This window comes from Puma concolor, chromosome A1 (assembly GCF_028749965.1).
Source record: "Puma concolor isolate L17-30 chromosome A1, mPumCon1.1.hap2, whole genome shotgun sequence".
NCBI lineage: Eukaryota > Metazoa > Chordata > Mammalia > Carnivora > Felidae > Puma > Puma concolor.
Window position 1 is genome coordinate 223,052,620 of NC_141667.1, and position 15,605 is coordinate 223,068,224.

The 15,605-nt window shown below is 42.9% G+C and overlaps 1 protein-coding gene across 3 annotated transcripts in view; it reads left to right on the forward strand.

Moving 5' to 3' along the window:
- Positions 1-9,116: 9,116 nt before the first annotated feature.
- LOC112860835 (phosphatidylinositol 3,4,5-trisphosphate 3-phosphatase TPTE2-like) overlaps positions 9,117-15,605 on the forward strand; it is a 199,435-nt gene continuing 192,946 nt past the window's right edge. For all 3 annotated transcript variants that reach the window (XM_086712927.1, XM_086712941.1, XM_086712949.1), the window contains exons 1-2: positions 9,117-9,247; positions 9,558-9,641. The gene's annotated coding sequence lies outside the window, so the exon portion shown is untranslated. The remainder of the gene's footprint in view (positions 9,248-9,557; positions 9,642-15,605) is intronic.

The window sequence follows — 15,605 nt, forward strand, 5'->3', positions numbered from 1 at the left end:
TGGCTTTTTAAATTGGGTCACTTGTCCAGTGCAGATTTGTCTGACTGCTTCCTGGTGGTGGTAACTTGTTCCTCTATTCCCTGTATTTTTTGTAACTTGGAAATTATGTCTCAAGACTTAACCAAATTCAACTGAAGATTCGTAGGAGTTTCTGTATTTTGGGTTGCATCACATCAGGAGGCACAAGTATTCTATTATTAATGACGCTAGGTTTGAACTCTTGATTAAGGAGGCAGTGGCCAGATCTCTCCACTGTAAATATGAATGAGGAAACAACTCTCCATGGTCTCTCACTTTTCTGTACAACTTATAAGCAAGGCACTGACTGCCTCCTCCCACAACTCCTCCCCCCTCCCCACTTCTTTTCAAGGAAGTTTGAATAGCAAGCAGCCTTGGAAGATACAGATCCTTTCTCCATCTACAGCCAAGGGAAGGCATGCTTACTGTCTGGTATAAAAAGTTAGGGTTCCTTAAGCTCAGGGTTGTTTTATTGTTATACAGTTTACTGTGTGCCAGTATCATCTGGCCCTCTTCACTTTGCCCTGTGGATTTGGGGAAACCAGCACAAAAATACTGATACATTTTGAGGAATGAACCCTCACTAAGGTATCCAAAAACTGGCAGACTAATTTGTCTATTTGCAAGTAGGGTTTTCTCAGACCCTTCACAATTCTTGATGTTTCCCTTGGCAATTACTTAAGTAATCTGTGGGTGATAGGGTATACATGGGCACTGTGTCTACATCCTGTTCCCCCAAAACATTTTACCTAATGGTTTTAGATTCCATTTATAATTGCTTAAATCAACCAATTTGTTGGAGATAGCAAAATAGTGATTTTGTGTTTCTATTATTCTTTCCACATTTATTAACTGTGTTTTTGGTCGAGTTTCCCTTCATCCACTGGCAATGAACTACAGTTCCTTACAAAAAGGTAGGATAAAAACCTACTTTCCCCCCATGAATTATCAATCTGTTTGAGAAGGAGAGACAGAGAGAGAGAGAGAGAGAGAGGGAATACAAGTGGGGAGGGGCAGAGAAAGAGGGAGAGAGAGAATCACCAGCAGGCTCCGTGCTGCCCGTACAGAGCCCGATGTGGGTCTCAAACCCATGAACCCTGAGATCATGACCTGAGCCAAAGTTGAATGCTCAACTGACTCAGTCACCCAGGCACCCTAATTATTATTATTTTTAAATATAATTTATTGTCCAATTGGCTAACATACAGTGTGTGAAGTGTGCCCTTGGTTTTTGGGGTAGATTCCTGTGGTTCATCGCTTCCATACAACACCCAGTGCTCATCCCAATAAGTGCCCTCCTCAATGCCATCACCTGTTTTCCCTCTTCCCCACCTCCCATCCACCCTCAGTTTGTTCTCTGTATTTAAGTCTCTTATGGTTTGCCTCCCTCCCCCTCTGTTTGTAACTATTTTTTCCCCTTCCCCCTCCCATGGTTTTCTGTTGAGTGTCTCAAGGTCCACACATGAGTGAAAACATATGATATCTGTCTTTGACTGACTTATTTCACTCAGCATAATACTTTCCAGTTCCATCCACGTTGCTGTAAATGGCCAGATTTCATTCTCTCTCATTGCCAAGTAGTATTCTATTGTATATACAAACCACATCTTCTTTCTCCATTTGTCAGTTGATGGACATTTAGGCTCTTTCCATAATTTGGCTGTTGTTGAAAGTGCTGCTATAAACATTGGGGTACAAGTGCCTCTATGCATCAGCACTCCTGTGTCCTTTGGATAAATTCCTAGCAGGGCTATTGCTGGGTCGTAGGGTAGTTCTAATTTTAATTTTTTGAGGAACCTCCACACTTTTCCAGAGAGGCTGCACCGGTTTGCATTCCCACTGCCAGCCAGGCACCCTAATTATTAAATTTTAAAGTAAGTCACTAGTATAATTATTTCTGTATACATGAACTAACTCATGGAGTTTTAAAACAAAGTAATAGCTCATAATCAGTTATTCCTTTTGATGTCCAAACTGTTTGAATCTATCCAGTGGGGGCCTCTTCAGACTGGCTACTGTGTCCTCTTGGCAGATCCCTGTTAGTCTTTCTAACTTAGAGCTTTCTTGTTTTTTGGCACATTAAGATGTCCTGGGTTCAACTTGCGTTTCTCTGCCCAGGGCTGAAATCAGCCATGTCTTTAAAGAGTTCTGCTTTCTTTTGGTAGGAAATAGTGTTTAGAAACCAAGATCAAGGGTGCCTTTGCTTCTGGCCTTTTCAAAGGATAGTACTGGGAAACACATCTTTAAAAATCATGAGGTCATAATGCTATTTTGATTCAGACTTGTAAAAATTGTGGTAAAATACTTATAAAATTTACCATCTTAGTTGTTAACTGTGCAGTTCAATACTGTTAAGTATATTCACATTATTATACTTAATCCCCAGAACTTTTTCATCTTGTAAAACTGAAACTCTATACCTGTTAAACAACTCCTTGTCCCTCCTAGTTCCCCGAAGGCACTAGCAACTACCATTCTATTTCCTGTCTTTACGAATTTACCTACTCTTGTACCTCATATGAGGGGAATCATACGGTATTTGTCCTTTTGTAACTGGCTTAATTTACTTAACATAATGTCTTCAAGGTTCATCCGCGTCGCAGCCTGTGTCAGAATTATCCTTCTTTTTAAGGCTGAATAATATTCCATTGTATGCATACACCACATTTTGTTTATCCATTCATCAACTGATGGTCATTTAAATTGTCTGACTATTCAGAGTGGCCAAAATGAACAAATCAGGAGACTATAGATGCTGGAGAGGATGTGGAGAAATGGGAACCCTCTTGCACTGTTGGTGGGAGTGCAAACTGGTGCAGCCACTCTGGAAAACAGTGTGGAGGTTCCTCAGAAAATTAAAAATAGACCTACCCTATGACCCAGCAATAGCACTGCTAGGAATTTACCCAAGGGATACAGGAGTGCTGATGCATAGGGGCACTTGTACCCCAATGTTTATAGCAGCACTCTCAACAATAGCCAAATTATGGAAAGAGCCTAAATGTCCATCAACTGATGAATGGATAAAGAAATTGTGGTTTATATACACAATGGAGTACTACATGGCAGTGAGAAAGAATGAAATATGGCCCTTTGTAGCAAAGTGGATGGAACTGGAGAGTGTGATGCTAAGTGAAATAAGTCATACAGAGAAAGACAGATACCATATGTTTTCACTCTTATGTGGATCCTGAGAAACTTAACAGAAACCCATGGGGGAGGGGAAGGAAAAAAAAAAAGCGGTTAGAGTGGGAGAGAGCCAAAGCATAAGAGACTGTTGAGAACTGAGAACAAACTAAGGGTTGATGGGGGGTGGGAGGGAGGAGAGGGTGGGTGATGTGTATTGAGGAGGGCATCTTTTGGGATGAGCACTGGGTGTTGTATGGAAACCAATTTGACAATAAATTTTATATATTGAAAAAATAAAAATAAAAAAATAAAAAATAAAATAAAATAAATTGTCTGACTATTGTGAATAATACTGCTATGAACAAGGATGTGCAAATATCCCTTCAAGATCCTGCTTTTTATTCCTCTGAGTATATACCCAGAGGCAGAATTGCCGGATTATATGATAATTTTGTGTTTAACTTTCTGGGGAACCACCATACTGTTTTTCATAGTGGCTACACTATTTCACGTGTCTGTGGATAGTGTGCACAAAGGTTCCATTTTCTTTACATCTTCACCAACACTTGTTATTTTCTTTCTCTTTTTTTAAACAGTAACCATCCTAATGGGTGTGAGGTGATACCTCAGTGTAGTTTTGATTTGCATTCCCCTAATGACTAGTGATGTTGAACCAATATACTTATTGGTCATTTGTATATCTTCTTTAGAGACACATCTATTCAAGAACTTTGCCCATTTTTAAGTAAGATTATCTTGCTTTTTTGTTGTTAAGTTGTAGGAGTTCTTTGTATATTCTGTATATCAATCCCTTATCAGAGACAAAATTTATAAATATTTTCTTCCATTCTATAGGTTGCCTTTTGACCTCTGATCGTGTCCTTTGATGCATAAATCAATTCAGATTTTAACATTATTATATTTTTTAAAACTCTTAGACTTTTTTACACCATTTTCTCTTGCTAAACCTCTTGGTTCCTAAAAATATCAAAATATTAATTTGCTTTATCCCGAATATACACAAAATAGTGTCAAAACTATTGAGTGTTATAACTCAAAGTATAGGATGAAGTTTAGGATATCTTCAAAATTTCTTTTGCCCTTAGACTATATTGTAATAAGGTATATAATTAGAGCACTGTGTTCAAAAATTCATTCAGGGGCACCTGGGTGGTTCAGTCAGTTAAGCATCCGACTTTGACTCAGGTCACGATCTCACGGTTCTTGAGTTTGAGCCCTGCGTTGGGCTCTGTGCTGACAGCTCAGCTTTAATTTTGACAGCAGGCTGCTTTAATTTTGTGTGTGTCTCTCTCTCTCTACCCCTCCCCTACTTGTGCTAGCTCTCTTTCTCTCTCTCTCAAAAATAAACATTCAAAAAAACATTCAAAATTCTTATCTCTGTGTGGTTATCTTATCAGTTTGATACACAGTTTGGTTGGTTTGTTTCACTCTGTTTTTAATTTTACAACCTTCTTGTTTCTTTTGTAAATTAATAAAGCATTTATATGGATCATAAATAAAAACTATAAAAATATATACTCAGAAAAGTCTCACTTCCATCCCTATCCTATCCCTTCTAACCCATTCCCCATACACCTACTTGAGAGGTTTCTGATTTGTCCTTGCAATGTTTCTTCATGCAGAAGTAAGATCTATGTTCACATCTATGCATTTATGTTCTTATTTCCCTCATTCTTTACACAGAATGTGAAGGTTTTGATATATTGAAGAAGTTCACTTTCCAAGTATGCATCTTAACCTGTCTGTTTTTAAAATCTGCATATAAGGCTCATAGTAACCAACCACATATAACCTTAAGAAATTGCTGATTTTAAATGATAAATGTTGGATACACATTGTAAAAAGAAAGTGGCATTGAAGGATACTCACTGTGTCATCATGAGAATTTATTCATATTTTCCCTCTGTCATTCCTGTTCTCCCTCCTGGCTGACCACAAACACACAACTGCCTGGGAGAATTTACAAGCCTGTATTCCCACAGCACGTTGCTCATAAACCAGTTTTGCATTCATCTCATTGTTCTATAGTTGTTTATATGTTTTTATTCCCAATAGAGTGTGAGAGCTGAGAGCAGGGATTGTATCCCATTCCTGTTTGTATCTCAAGCAGCGTGTTGTAGGGGAAAGCTCACTCTGTCTGGAATCTTGGCATTGCTACCTCCCAGCTGCATGAACTCGTGCACGGTGCCTCAGCACCGTGGGCTTGTGTTTTCTTACCATCAAGTAAGAATAGTCTCTCCTTGCCAGACTGGTGATAACATTAAGCGAGATGGTGTGAGTGAAAGGCCCAGTGTGTGGCCCAACTGTCCTCCAAGCTCTCAGTGCCACTTGGCCACCTAGATTCAACTTCCATTTCCATATCTGACTTCAGCTCTTTTGATACATTTTACATATTTATTTCTTTATAGCCTGTGTCCCAGCCAGTTGAAACCTTCCAGGACATCCCTGTGCTCTGTCTTTTGAAAACAGATGTTCTTCCTGGGGCGCCTGGGTGACTCAGTTGGTTGAGCGGCTCAGATCATGATCTCGTGGTTCGTGAGTTCGAGCCCGGCATCGGGCTCTGTGCTGACAGCTCGGAGCCTGGAGCCTGTTTCAGATTCTGTGTCTCCCTCTCTCTCTGCCCCTCCCCACTCATGCTCTGTCTCTCTCTGTCAAAAATAAACATTAAGAAAAAAAAAAGAAAATAGATGTTCTTCCTAATTCTATGAATTAACGTAGAATCTACGTAGAACATTGGAATTAACGGAGGGAATGAGTTGGAACACCCCGTTTCACAACACCAGGGAGCAACAGTCCCACAGACAGTCCCACAAAGTGAAGTTGTGCAACTTTGCAGCCCCGCTTCCTCGCCTCCACCCTACAACACCCTCCATTTCCCGGCCTTTCTTTGTCTACCTTTCCCCTCTTCCTTGTACCTGTGCTTAGCCTCTCATCCCTGCCTTGTAGCAGCAGGAAGGAGCTCTTTTTTCTACTTCCTTCTCTTGCATCACCTCCTTCCTTCTTTCCTTCCCATTCACTCTTCAGTTCATCACAATCCAGCTTTTACTTTCATGAGATTGAAACCAATTGTGACGAAAAGCACTCTCCCGTCAAGGCCTTCGCACTTGCTCACAAAACCATTCCAACCTCCTTATTCACACTGCACCCACACCTCTCCCACACCCAACTCCAGACCTCCTTACCTGTATTACTTCTCTGCAGAGTACTTATACAGCATATTAAAATTTCACATATTTCCATGTTTATCGTCTGTGTCCCTCACTAGAAATAAGACTAGAGGCAGGGATTTTTATTTTCTAATTCGTTCACGGATTTATCCTCAGCGCCTTGAATAGTGTGTGTACCTAATAGGTGCTTAACGCATATTCGCTGACTTGAACAAATACATGGCTTTCTTGTTTCCAAACTCATTGTCTCCTTTTCAGACTGTGACCTACTTGGCCTCCCGGTGACATTTGACACTTGCCACCCTGTGTTTCCAGAACCGCAGTCTCTCCTGGGTGTCCTCCTATTTTCAGACCACTTCTTACTTCCATTTGTCAGCTTCTTCTCTTCTTCTTACTCTTAAATATTGGTCCTCCTGGTATCATCCTTGTTATTTTTCTCCTTTCACTCTCCATACTTTTCCAGACAGGCTTATCCGCACTCAGGGCTCTAACCACCATCCATGAAAATTCTCAAACATGTATTTATAGCTCTTGGCTGTGCTCCTTCACCTCCAATCCGATGATTTGATGAAGGTCATCAAAACTGTATCAATGTTACCCCTGCTTGTTTCAGCCCTATTGCACTGCCTTATAGTTTCTTGCTTGTACTGCTTCATTAATTTTCCAAAATTCCCCTGCCTCTGTCTTGCCCTCCTCTAATTCATGTGACCTATGGCAGCCAGAGCATTCTTTTTAAAGTGCACATCTGACCGTGACAGTCCCCTTAGGGAAACCTCTGTAGTGATTTCTAGCTGCCTGCAGAAATCATCCAAACTTCTCGGCATGCTTTGGAAGACCCTTCAAGATCTGGCACAGATTTCCTACGTTGACACAAATAATCCTATACATTATGTGCAGTTCCTTAAAGAAGCCGCACTCTCATTTCCTAGGCTTTGCAATGCTATTCCTGAAGTATGGGTGCCCTTCCATGCTTTGTCCATCTGGTGAACTCCTACTTAGGGCCTCCCTGATATTTCTGAGCAGAGATGAGGAGCTTCCTCTGTGTCCCCTCCCACCTTTAAGTACCTCCCTTACAGCGATGATTACATAGTCGCATTTGTTTTTCACATGTTTGCCTTCCTTAAGAAAATCGACTTTGTTAATAGTGGCCGGCACACAGGTTTCACTCAAATTTATTAGACTGAACAAAAAGAATACTCATCACCGTCTCACGCTTAACATAGATTCCTAAAACACTCTCTGGATGGCCCAGAGTTAGGCGGTTGTTATTATATGCAGAAAGAAGGAAGCCATCCATGTGCACTGCAGAGAACAGCCTATCAGTCAAGAGCCTGAGTTCTCTCTTGGCTCTGTGTGGACTTTGCAGAGCATTTAACTGGGTAGGCTTCAGTTGCCTCACCTCCAAAATGAGGAAAGGAACAAGGGGTTCGAACAAAAAATGTAAGTGGAACTAAAGTAACAGTCACAGCTCTGTTGTGACAACCAATTTACCATTCCAAATTCAGTTCCGTGTATTTCATGTGTTTGTGTCGCAATTACAATTCTCTTATCTGTTGTATGTCTACCAGAGTCACAGGTGGTCATTTTAGATTGCAAAACTCCATAAGGAAGAAAAGCCTTATAATCCTCTGCCTAGGGCGGAACAGGGTATCTGGGCCTTCGTATACACTGGCCGAGGCTACTTGAACAGAGTTCAGAACAACTTTAGAGAGCAGGCTTGGAAATGGCAAGATTAGACTCAGATTTGCTGTGATTGTAAATAACAAGGAAAAAATGTTGTGCTTTTGCTAAATGGGAAGGCAGCAGTGTATCTAAAGAAATAAGAAAGGAAAGTGATGGCATGATTTGCTAAATCCAAACCCTTTTAGTAAAATAGGGGCTGAAAAATAGAAAAACCTGCCTGGCTGCCCTTGTGATGTTTGGTAACGCGCAGGGTAGGCACTCCTTGAACGAATGTTGTTACTCCACTGGGTAGAGCTTCCGTGAGCTCCTAGGGCCTTATTGCCGGCAGCTGCAAGATATGTGGTGTTAGCTCGTTGTTAGATGGTGCAGGAGGAGAAAGGCCAATCCTGAATGCACATCTTGGGGACTTCTGGGAGGATGGAGTTAGGAGTGTTACTGGTGGGACAGTCTGTGCTGTATGAATGGAGATTTTGGCCCTTGGAATCCCCATGAGAAGATTTCCATGAGGATCCGTGCTCGAATAAAGAGGGGCAGAAGGAAAGTAGCAAGCAAAAAGTTTATTAAAGCCAAAGTACACTCTCAAGGTGGGAGAGCAGACAGGTTCCTCAAGGTGGAACCGGCCCTAGGTTGTTTTGGGATTGGATATTTGTTGCAAGTCTCTGGGCTGGGAGGAGCTGTGACGCATAGCTGGGTGGTCTCTAATGGAGGCCGATTCCAAACCTATGGTGGACTCCTCCCACAGGTTGGGAGGGGGGGAGCTTTTGACCCTAGTATCGAGATAGTACCAGAACCAGCAGAGCAGACTTGCGTCAGCGTCAGCGGGCAGGGCTGTCCCGCTATGCAAATGTATTATGAGTGTAGGGGTTACCCTGGGGCAGCGGTGGAAGAGGAGAGCGCATGCTCCACACCTGTGGCGCTTGAACTTTCAGCCCCAAGGTCAGGCTGTCGTGCCCCAGGCTTCTCATGTGTAGCTTATTTCTTACCATCCTTGCTAGGTCTACAAGCTCAGGTCTGTCATTCCCCTTCAAAAATTTGGGACTCTGCCTCCTGTCGTTCCTTCCACTGCTCATATCTAGCTTCTACCTAACAGAGGGATCCTGAGCTCACCTTGTCCCACCGACACAAGGAGATAACAGCCACATCAGAGCCGCTAACTCTGAAAGCAACTCGAAGACTGGCGGAACAGACTTTCCACAGTTCTTTGTAGAGAGGAGGACACGTTGAAAAGGGTAGGTGGGGAGGAGATTCAGTGGGGAACAAAACTCCTGGCAAGACTAACCACAAACAGGAGGGGCCCCCCACAAGCGAGGAGAAGGGAGAGGAGCGGACCCCACAGAGGGTACCCCAGACACAGAGGGGGCTGCACTGGGAGGATGAGTCTCCATAAGATTTGGCTTTGAAAACCGGTGGGGCTTAATTTCTTGAGTTTTTACAACCAGTGGGACGTAACCCTGGGTACTGAATAATTCTGTGTATTGCATATAGAAGTTAGTAATAGTAGTTTAACAAAGAACTAATGTAAACCTCATTCTGTGGTAGAGCCCCTTCCTAAGGAATGTGATGGAGGCTTTCTCAGAACAAAGGAAGGCAACCTGCAACGTGGCCCAGGCAACTCCTATACACGTAAGCATAACCCTGACACAATTCTGTGACTTGGACTGTGTCCAATCAGACTATATGTGTCACCAGAAACAGGAGACAAAGAAGTAGAAATTGCATAAAAGGCTACACCCCGCTGCACTCGGAGCTCAGCCGTTTTGGGGTCTTAGCTGGCTGAGCCCGTGCTGGCACGGATAAAGCTGTTTCCTGGAAAGAAGAGCCTCAGTGTCCCGTCTGTGTAAGAACCCTGCTACATTTCTTGGGGTCTTGCGTCCAGGATTCGGAGACGGTGCGTTTCCTCCTCCTTTGTCACTGGGGTGCGAACCTCAGAGCGCTGGGAGAAGCCACCTTTCCTGGTGCCAGCAGACGGCTTGATCGGTAGAAGACTAGCCTCTCCAGGTGTGCCAGGGCGAGGACCTGGGACGCACAATGGAACCGGTGAGGCCCAGCAACCAGCTCAGGGAGCGCCACATGTCAGACTGGTAGGACCCCGGGTTCCTTTTGGTAGACCTGTCCCTAAGAGGCAGAAGGGGGGGCCTGATCACCTCCCAGAGTTGCCTGAGTAGTCCCATAAGGAATAAGGAACAAAACCACAACTCTAAGGTGCCGGGCGTTCGGCGATGGGTTGGAGTTGCTGTGTGACTGTGTGTGAATGAGAAGGAGAGCAGAAAGTTTCCAACCTGATCAAGGGGCCAAAGCTGGTGTTGAGTGCTGATTTGCGGTTCCCTGGCGACCTCGTATGGCTCAAGGCGGTGTCAGACCTTCCTCAGGTGTCTGACCCGGGTCAGGGCTTGATACTGAACCTGCCAATGCTAAGACGCGCCTGAAGTATCTCCTGGAGGATGGAGAGTCCTGGCCTCCCGAGGGAAGTATTCAGTGTAGTGTTATGTTACAGTTAGATCCGTATTGTAGAAGAGAGGGTAAATGGTCAGAAGTTCCTTATGTTGCACGTCTTCGTTGCCTTAAAGGGACCAAGAAAGGCAAGTACTCGCAGACTCACCCCCTGAGGCCTCTCCTCAGGAAAAGCCACTTGTTAGACCCTCATGACCTCCTTATCCAGGATTGCCAGGGATAAAAATTCTCCCTCTAAAATCAAGGCATGTTCAATGTATCTATTGACTACAATGCGTTATATGGATTTGGCCCCATAAAGGTTCCATTTCCCTTGCAAGATTCTAAGCAAATAAAAAGCACCTGGGCAAATTTTCAGACAACCCTTATCAATATATAGAAGTGTTCCAACACCTAACCCAGGTTGCTAAAAAAACAAAACAAAACAAAACACAGGCCATCCCTAACAAAGGAGACTGACACTCTCTCTCACTGTTTCCCCTCGTACATTCCCGAAACTCTAACCGTAGGTGGGGGCTTCTCCCTCATTCATTTCCTGGGTCAATGACTAGGATAATTAGAGCCAACTGACTCTCGTTAGTCTACCTCAGGATGGAGACATTAAGGAATATTCCCAAGCAGCTGCCAAAACTCCTTTTGTTTCGGGGAAATTCACTGTCTTCTCTAGATCTATGTGGACTGCCTAATTCCCCTTGGCGGTGGAAAAAATCTGCATCCGCTTTTCTGTCTGAGCTGACAGGCTTTAGGACCAAGAGACCTCTTTCTCTGCCCTCTGGCCTTTTATCTGCCTCCAGGCCTCTTGGTGGCACCTACCTCCTCTGCCTTTCTCTCCCCATCCTGTTTCTGCCCCACCTTGGGCGCAGCTTCCATATCTGGCTCCTAGACCATCTGGGTGCCTCCTTCCCTTGCTGTCAAAGAGCAAAGAACATCCCCTTAGACTTACACCACCCACCTCAGATTTCCTCACTGGTACCCTAAGTATAAATTGACAATGGTGGACTTTTAAGTAAACAGAGGTGAAACAATTAAGATACCTCTGTTACAATTTGTCAACCCAAAAAAACCATGGCTTAAATTGATGGTTCATTTTGTCTGGCTCAAAGTTTTCATGGGTAATTATTAAGATAATTTTCAGGGTCTTTGGTAACCTAAAGCCTTAAAGGTTTGCTTATATAATAAACTAAATTAAATCCATTGGACATTTAGGCCTTTTCCAAATCGAATGGAATGCTAAAGCTTATGGCCAAAAAAAAAAAAAAAAAAAAAAAAAAAATTCTGATGTAACAGTTCACAACTGGTTACTGCTTAGTGTTCACTGGAGACTAAGGTTTCTAAGAGTTAAAATTCTGCTAAATGTAATTAAGACTGAGAAAAATAAGAAAAGTAACTCCGTATGTAGAAAAGTAGGAGATATGTAAGAAAGGTATAAGAAATGGGAACACATTTTTTGTTGAAGGTAAAAGAAAGTAATTTTGTCCTAAATGAGACTGGTTGTTTGGAGAAAAAGGGCTTAGGTCAAAATCCGAAAGCAAAGAAGAGTTGTAGAAGGTTTGTGAAGGGAATTCTTTGGAAAGAAATTTTATATGTGGTCAGAATGGACTAAGGTTAAAATAAATGGGTTTTAAAAGTACGCTGGTATAAGATGAAAATTCTGCTTTACTCTTTGTTAAAAAGGCAAAGTTTTCTTAGATGGTTGGTATGCTTTTAATAAAAAAAAAAAAGAGGTAAACAAAGTTTTCCCTTTTTGCCTGCCCAAAAAGATGGAAAAAAATATGATTTTTAACCAGAAGGGCAGGACAGCATGTCCTTTTGAGTTGTTTTATTCAAGGCTTGATTGAAATTGCCCCTCCTTTGATCCAAAGGCTGGGGAGAAGGTGATGACGTCCTTGCTGCCAGCCTCCAAATGCTCCACATTTGTGTTGTTTCTGTCTAGCAAAGAAAGGGATGCCTGTGCCATATAAGAGATAGATGACTATAATATATAAAGGGCTTTTACTGGAATATATAGTCATTTTGCTACATTTAGCCCAGGGTGTGCCAATTTGTAACCCTAGATACTCTAAAGTGGATATCCATGTGGCTAGAACGTATTTATGTGAGCACTGCTGAAAAAGGCAAGGAAATAGACCTCGACTTTGGCCCTTTTAGCCCCCTTGATGACCAATTTTATCCTTACAAAAATGGTTTTCCCCAGCCTTTTAAAATGTATTTGTAAAGAGGATTACTGTTGGGCCAAAATAAAATTAGTGCATCCTCTACAACCAGGGAAGTCTTGCTTGGCCACAGTCTATATCCCCAAATTCCCGCAGGCAGAAAACAAAGAGATAGGAGAAAGCCGAGGTCAATTCTCGGAGGTAGGGTCAAGCCTGGATAAGAGCGACTGCTCCCAGCACCTCTTGAGACTGACAAAGCTTTTGGCTGCCAGTCGAATAGCCAGCCAAAACGCAGGGCCAGGAGATGAGGCTTCTCCTGGCCAACTATGAAAATTAAGGGATGCCTCTTCCTCCTTTTTCCTATAGATGGGCAATTCCCCAACCAAGGCCAATACTCCTTTGGGATGCATTCTGAAAAACTGGGATGATTTTGATACATAAACTCTAAGAAAACAAAAACAAGCAAACACAAACAAACAATAAAAAAACATCTCATTAATCATCATGGGACTGGAGGTACTATAGGGAACTTGGAGTTTTCCACCAGGGCCCAGGTAGTCCCATCCCAAGATTCTAACTGGGACTATGACCATCCCATTAAGAAATGGTATTGCTACCACTTCCAAACTTGTGCTGTAGAGAAATTAAGGAGGTCTAAGGTTAAGCCCTTAAATTATGCTAAATTAGCCACTATTTTACACAGAATGAGAGCCCAATGGCCTTCCTGGAAAGGTTGAGGGAGGCTCTCATTAAATATATGGCTATTCCCCTGACACCCTTAAGGCTGAGATGATTTTAAAGGACAAATTTGTCACTCAATCAACCCTAGATAGAGAAAATGCAAAAATTGGCTGTTGGCCTTGAAGGGACCATGGAGGAGCTTTTACAAGTGGGTTATTACAACTGAGATCAAAACAAACAAACAACAACCACAACAACAACAAAACAAAAACAAAAACAAAAACAGGAAAAGGGCTTAAGAAAAATCTGAGACCTTAATTGTGGCCTTATGCATTATGCATTAAGACCAGACTTCCCGAGGTCTGGGACCAGACTCCGCTTACGTGGCCAGTCAGGGCACTGGAAATTGAGGCTGCCCTCTGAAGGGACCACAGAAGTCAAAGCCCTCCTAGCCATACCCCTTATCTGGAGACCGGCACTGGAAGTCTAAATGCCCTCAGGGACCTCTCTCTGTAAGGGCTCAGATAACCAGTGTCCCTGAAAAGGACTGATGGGGCCTGGGGCTCTTCGAGGTGGCTCCTGGGAACCAACAGTCTTTTGGAAGCCCGGGGAGCCTCGGAGCCTGGGGGAACTCTGGAAAACTCAGGTGACTAAAAGGCTGGTTCATTTCCTTCTAGATACCGGAGCCACCTTTTCTGCCCTCCTTTCCACTCCGGGGCAACTATCCAAATGTAGGATAATGATCAGAGGCATCTCCGGAAAACTTTTAACCAAATTTTTCTTTCAGCCCCTGGGATGCATACGGGGAAAACTAATTTTTTCTGCTTCTTTCTTGATACTACCAGAGAGCGTTACTAGGAAGGGACATTATAACAAAATCAGAGACTATAGTGCTGCTAATTCCAGGACCGATCAACAATTGTGTGAGTTTCTGGGAATTACTGGATTTGGTAGGCTGTCGATCCTGAGTTCAGAAAATAGCTTGCCTGCTGTATCAATTTTTAAAGAGGACTCAATCCCACCTACTCTCCCAAGGAAATAAACTGGGGTCTGACTCATGGACCCTGTCTCTAGCCCTCGGGATGGTTACAAACAGAGCAGGGGCAGTAACTCTTAATGAGCTCACAGAGCTAAAAGATCAATAAAGCTTTAAAAAAAAAAAAAAAAAGATCAATAAAGCACTGCATCAGGCCTTTCATTTAGGAAGGAATAAAACTTATCAAATGGCCCAAAGGATGTTTACTGGGAAAAATTTGTCAAGGACAGTTCAGCAAGTAGTATCAGCCTGTGAAGTATGCCTTAGAAACAATTCTCTCGACTACAAACTGGCTCTCCCAGGCCATCAAGGAACTGGAGGCTTAGGGAAGACTGACAATTAGGTTTCACTCATATGCCAAGGTCGAAGGAATGCCAACATCTGTTGGGATGGGTTGATACTTTTACTAATTGGGTAGAGGCCTTCCTCTAAAAAACAAAACAAGACAAAAAAAGTGAAAAGGCACAAGAGGTAATAAAAGCTCTGCCTTGTGAAATAATACCCGGGTTCAGCTTACCTAAATGTTTGTGAATTAGTAATGGTAAATGGCTACCTTGACTCTTTCTCTGGTAGGACTCCCAGCTCTTGAAAAAGTCTTATACCTCGAAATAAGGCGAACTATCTGCTTATACTCAGCAAAACTCTAAATAACACCTCACAAGCTTTAGATGCTTTAAATAAAAATAATTAAATCAAGTTAGGGCCCCACTCTTGGAGAATAGAGCCACTGTTAATTACTGCTTCTCCATCACCTGGGTTATGAGAGATTCCCTGACATGTGTTGTTTCAATATAACTGATAATTCTCACATAGTCTTAGAACTGATAGATGACATTTGGCCATAATTGGTCAAAGTCAGGGTCTCTCCTGGATTCTTTGACTGATTTGGGAACTGGGGACAGTATCTTAAGATGCCATCTTGTTGGTCAGTATAATCTTTACTTTGTGTTTTTCTCTTTGTGTCCGCCAATGTTTGTGCCGCCTCGTGCCTGTCAGCCTTTCTGCAGAACCCTACGATGGGCCACTTGACGGACCCTTGGGTAGGCTCTAACTGCTGTACCCTGACACAGTCCCTTATCAGCTTGAAGAAGCCAGAACAGTCAACCCCATTTTATAAGTGGGGTTCTCCACTTATAAAATCCTTTATGGGTGCCCCCCCCCCCCATTATCAAGGGCATAAGTGGGGGGGATCTAAACGAGATAGGCAATCTAACCCTGAGGCAACAGATGCGGGCCCTTGTCTTCATCTTAACCACCTTACACCAC